Genomic DNA, 6,000 nt, shown 5'->3' on the forward strand with positions numbered 1-6,000 from the left:
CCCCCTCGTCCCCTGCGCCGCCGCCGGGAGCGGCTCCTCTCTGCCGCGGCCCCCCCGTGTCGCGTCGCTTCCCCTTCGTCCCCTCCGCCGCCGCCGGGAGCGGCTCCTCTCTGCCGCGGCCCCCCCGTGTCGCGTCGCTTCCCCTTCGTCCCCTCCGCCGCCGCCGGGAGCGGCTCCTCTCCGCCCCGGCCCCCCCGTGTCGCGTCGCTTCCCCTTCGTCCCCTCCGCCGCCGCCGGGAGCGGCTCCTCTCCGCCCCGGCCCCCCCGTGTCGCGTCGCTTCCCCTTCGTCCCCTCCGCCGCCGCCGGGAGCGGCGCCTCTCCGCCCCGGCCCCGCCGAGGGGCGCCCTCCTCGCCGCCGCGCCGCGGCTCCTCCCGGAGCGGCCGGGGATGGCGCCGCCCTGCCCCCGCGCCCGCAGGTGCCCCTGCCGCCCGCCGCCGTGTCGCACGCGGGTTTCGCTCCTCTCGCCGGCCGCCGCTCGCCCACGCCTGCCGGCGGCCCTCTTCCCTCCATCCCCTCCGCACAAATTGGCTTCGCGGAGCCCGGTCAGCCTCGCCGCCGCTTCCCACACGCGGTGGGGCCCTTTCCTCGCCCCGCGTGGTGACGATCCCCCACAGGACGGGGCCGCCCTCGAGCTTTGCTCCCTGCGTGGGGGTCTCCCCCGCCGCCTCGCAGAGCCGTGTCCTGAGGAGCCACAGCAGGCCCCAGTTTCCCTAACACTGCCCGCACACAAGGGGCTTCCTCTCTGGCCTTTATATCCCCCCCAAAAACCCTGGGATCCTTTGGGGAAGCAGCTTGGGACAGTGACGTAACTAGTCTGAGATTTGGGGAGATTCGGGGTCAATTCTGGCCACAGGGTTGAGCTGGTTTGCTAGCAAAGGTCATCTCCTTGCTGGACGGAGGGCGCAGGCCCCCAAGGAGAGGCTTTGAAAGGAAGCGGACGCAGCCCTTTTATACTGAAGAAAGGCGACCTGATCACAGCTGGGGCAGATTTCTCCTTCCCTAACTTTTGTGTGCATGTCTGTGGGTTTGTGCATTGGTTTGGGACAGTTTATAGGTTTGGGGGTTTTTTTAAACTAAGATGTATTTCTAGAAAGGAGGAAAAGAAGTATTCAGAGCTATATCAAGCTACCACTGTCTAGGTTTTTGTGGGAAACTCAGGAAGAGTGAAAACGGCTACTTAGAACTACACAGATTTAAAGCAAAATAGTGACTTTCAGGTCAAAAGGACAAGTAAACATAGTGTGGTTTTGATGCAGATCAGGGAATATAACACAGCAGGCCTCTCTGAAATGAAAATATTCTGTCTTCCCTGCTGCAGGCATCCTTTCATGAATGGTTCAAAATGAGCCATTTTAGCCAAGCTCAGGACAAAATTAGCCTACTAAGAATGTCAAGTATTTCCAGGAGTCAGCTTTTGATTTGCATCTTTCTCATGGAATATAAACTCAAAATGAGTCAGTTAATAAGCATCAAAGATAAAATGTGAAGACATGGGGTGTAAATGAGCATATGCCATATCATAATACAATGTTTTTTCTCCTTCATAATGTTTTGAGGCAAACTCTACTTCCAGTTCGTCCGACAGCAGAACTGGGAACGTGCAAGTGACTGTGAGAATTTCCCTGAAGTAGGTACAGTGCTTAACTTTGATAAATGGTCCCGTGATACTCCCTTGAAAGGAGAGTGTATTCTTTATAAAAATATAAAAACCCCTCAGATTTATAATAGTTAATAGCAAGATGAGATTTGGGACAGATATGAAACCTCATTGTTATAGTTTGAAGTCACTCCAAAAAAAGTTAGAAAATAACCTTCAGGAGAATGAATTATCCTCATTTGTCTTCTCTGTAGTTTTTTCTCTTCCTCTGAAGAGCTACATCCTAAAAAAAAAAAAAAAGATAAAGGACGATATAGCAATTTTTAACTTTTTGAGCCTTTCCCCAAGGCTAAGTATATGACAAGTGAGAAATAAAATATTCATAACGTACGCCTTTACAGAGCGCCCAAGGAGCTCCACATAGTCTTCTTTTGGGAAGCTCGTCTGAACTAGAGCAAAAGCTCTTTCCAGTTTATTCAAGGATCATTTCTACTTTTGGATCAGCCCTGAATACCCAGGCTGGCATAAAGCTACCTTTGCCCTCTTCCTTCAGGTTAGAACATGCTGTAAGGCTAAGCACCAGTTCTCACTTCTTATACTATATGCAAGCAAGATGCTGGCTTTCTGAAATAGTCTTATTGTCTTGATGGCTTTTGCTGGCCATGGCTGGCCCAAAGCTTCTTAGCGGTTTGAGCACAAAAACTGAATTTCACTGCAAGGGGGGTATGGCTCCCTCTGACACCATCTCCCCCAAGCAGCTCAAGGTGCTAAGACGTAAGAGCTGGCAGCAGCCGGCAGCCATGTATGTCTTGTGCCTTCTTCCACCCTCAACCGTGTCGCCCATCTGCTCTGATGGTAGCGCACCAGCATCCCACCAGACCTGTGCTTCTAGACCCCTACAGTGAGGCAGATGGTTCCTCAGGGGGCCACTGCAGTGCCATTGCTGAGCCCCAAAGTCTCTTTCTGCCCGGATGACTGGCTGCAATGCTGCTGAACCCGTCATCTTGCCGCCCTGCGCTATTTTCTGTTTCGCCTGTGTCTAAAGCTGGCCCTTCTTTGTGGCTTTGGTCCTGCAGTGATTTACATGTAGCTGAACGGTTGTGTCTGCCTCATGCTTCGCTGAGCTTGACAAGAAGTCGTTGCACTGGGTTTTGCAAAAATGCACGAGTCTGCTCCTGTGTAACTCAAAGCAGCGTGGGAGCCTATAGTTGAGTTGGCATTGAGTTGGCGATTATAATAAACGTAAAGAAAATATGTCAGTGCAAGGCTATTAACTATTAACTATTATGGCTCAGTCTTTAAGACATATGACCACCTCTCTTTTCTATTTACTCAATGGCTGATGTCATGTGCTGCATACTTATTTACCAATAATTACCTGCCAGTGCACTTACAATGAGTTCCTTTCTCAGTTTCTACTTTTATAAAAGCTGAAAACATTTAATTAGCTATTTTCACATGGCTGTTGTGAAATGACTGGTATTTACGCAGTTCTTTTTGAAAATATAGCTTTGGTGTTATGTTGATAGACCTGTGTGGAACACTGGATCTTGCTCATTACTCAAAAATTTCTTTCACTGCAAGCAGAATATAGAACAGCAAAATTCTGGCTCTATGGTATTATAAAAATGCATATTTGTTTCAGAGAGCTTTCAAATCCAAAAAGGTTCCCCAAAACAAATGTGGTCATTTTTTTACAAAGTGGTGTTTGTCCAACAAGATTTTTAAAAATGAAAGATCAGCATTTTAAATGCTTTATGATTGAATTTAGTGGAATATCTCAATCTATTGCTTACTTTTGAGAGAAGAAGGATTGTGAGGTGTTCACAGATCAATAAAGTATTCACTGTTATGTGCACAGTAATTGCTGTCATTTTATTTTGCAAGAGGGATCATTGCACAGAGCTTGGTATGTAGCTTCATAACATAAAATAAGAATGATACAATTTGTTGTCACTAGAGATGCTTTTTCTTCTCTCACGAAAACAAGAAATAATGATAGACTCTTCTTACTGTAGTAGTCTGACAGTGAGCATTTCACTTGAACTTTTTTTGCCACTGTGGTAATCTTAAGATTACTCCATTGCTTCCAAATAAAGAAACCTAAATATGAAACTTTCAAAATGTCTCTCTAGAGTACAGAGAAGTAAAGGAACTGATCTTTTGCAAATAAAAATCGGGTCAGCTATTGTCAGTTACGGTTTCAGGCACACTTGAGTAGTACATACATTGCAGTAATTGTACATTCCCCTTTAACCCAATAATTTGCTCCCAAACATTCCAGCCTGGTCAATTTTCATGCTTTTAACATTCAACTGCATTTTTCATGACAGCAACTCCTTGCACAACCATACCCACAAAAATTAGCCTAGAAGCATACAGCCTCTAGCATGAAGTAGTTAAATAGTCTTGACTGTAAAACTGACCTTTCATTTTCAGCAACAGTTTCTACTACAAGGTAACATTGCTTTATTAAAAAAGACAGGTTTATGTTTCAGAAGCTAAAGAACTATTTAGGTGAGAAAACTCCCTCTGGTGGCTTTAAGAAGCAGCAGATATGTTTCATTTCCAAAAGTACAAACTGTGGGAAAGTTTGTTCATTCAGGACTCACAAAATATTCTTCCCTTCACATGATACTCAGTGGAGAGTGAATCTACTCATTGCACAAAATGAGGCAGGACTCTTTAAAAAAAAAAAAAGAACAAAGAGCAGTTGCTTTTTAAATAAAAACTATCAAAAATGTATATTTTGGGAGCAAATTGAGGTGGCACAGTAACAATTCTATTATTTCTTAACTTTTTAGTTCTTTACATTGCAACATTAATAGAATGATCTTTTAACTGATTATTTTTGTGCATTATTTAAAGAAGCAAAACCAGCTTCCTCTTTCTTTTCTTCCTACCCCACTGTAGTTACTCCATTACGTGGCAGACTAGTTACTGATGGTAGGTGATAGTACCTGGTAGTAGCTGTTACATTCCTTTTTAACATCCCTTCTGAGGTTTTGATTAGTTTATATTGGACTATTACAATTAATTAATCTAAGCTGCAAATAACAGGGAGTTTGTGGAGGAACTCCATCCAAAGTGGTGCTGATAAGAACGATAACACATGGACAGGTAGTCCTAAATGGTATAACTATGTGTGCAGTTTCAAAGATTTTGTGTTTGATTTAAGAACAGAAGACTTTTCATCTCCACAGTTTGGCTGTAGTGCATCACACTGTACATATGAGAAAAAGAAGCAGAAAAAAGTAAGCTGTGCTTTTCACTTGCATATTTATTTTTTGTCTATTAAGCAGCTACTTCCCTCCTTCCCTATAGGTGCATTTGGCATTTTGCATTTGCATTAAGTCCTTTTGGCAGGCACTGTTTGGGATTTCCTTATATTACCATCTAACAGAAAGAAATCTCATCTTCAGGGCCCAAGGGGCTAATGGTTTCCTTAGGCTTATGAATAAATCAACAGCTGTGGCCTTCAGCTGTTTTAGCTTACCAAAATAAAAGTAACTGAAAAACTGCTTGTTATTATGGCAGTTCTCACATGTGGTCTGAGAGGGGATAAGAAACTTTTTCTCTACAGAGAAGACACAAAATGTGCAGCATTACCAACGTAATGATTGCTTTACCCCACCAGCAATAGCAATGCAGTCCTAATTGCAGTGATCTAAAGATTTGAAGTTTGTTCAAAAGGCAATAAACTTTATGAAACCTGTTGGTAAGTCATAGCGAATATTTGCCTCACTACAGCACAAGCACATTTGTATATGAGTATGTTTCTGTGCCACAGATAAGGCGATGGTGTCAATCGAAATTGTTCTTGTCCTCAAATAACAGTCACTGATACCTCTGCAGCCCCTTTGTGCTGCAGAAGGTGCAGTGCCAACGGCAGCCAAGTCCAACAGCTCATTGCCACCGCAGCGGGGAGGTGTCACTCCCTGGCACTGAGCTTCTGCGTCTTTGCCTTGCTCCCTCTCACTCTTGTGCTAGTTCAAGTGCTCATCTGAGGTTTTTGCTCGGTCAGGTCAGCTTGCTAACCCAGCAGACAACTTCTGAAGCTGTGAATTGTAAAGTCTCCAGAGCAGTTTGGAATTGCAGTTAAACTATGCTTAATTGTAATTTTAAAAACTGCAAATCAAACTAGTCTATCACCAAAAAGATGGATCAGGTGTAGAACCTCTGCACATATTACTTGCATTCAGGGAACTATTTTGAGTATGATTTTCTTGTTTTGTTTTGCTTTTTTAATAGAAATGCAGAAAAGCCCTGCAAGCTCCAGGCATAAAGACATGATATTCTCTTCAGTGATGTACTACAGGGAACTCATGGGAGCCTTCTGGAGAAAGGGATGTGGAGTTATTTGTATGTTTACATTTTCCGTATTGATTTTTCTAAACAGAC

This window comes from Apteryx mantelli, chromosome 3 (assembly GCF_036417845.1).
Source record: "Apteryx mantelli isolate bAptMan1 chromosome 3, bAptMan1.hap1, whole genome shotgun sequence".
NCBI classification, from domain to species: Eukaryota; Metazoa; Chordata; class Aves; order Apterygiformes; family Apterygidae; genus Apteryx; species Apteryx mantelli.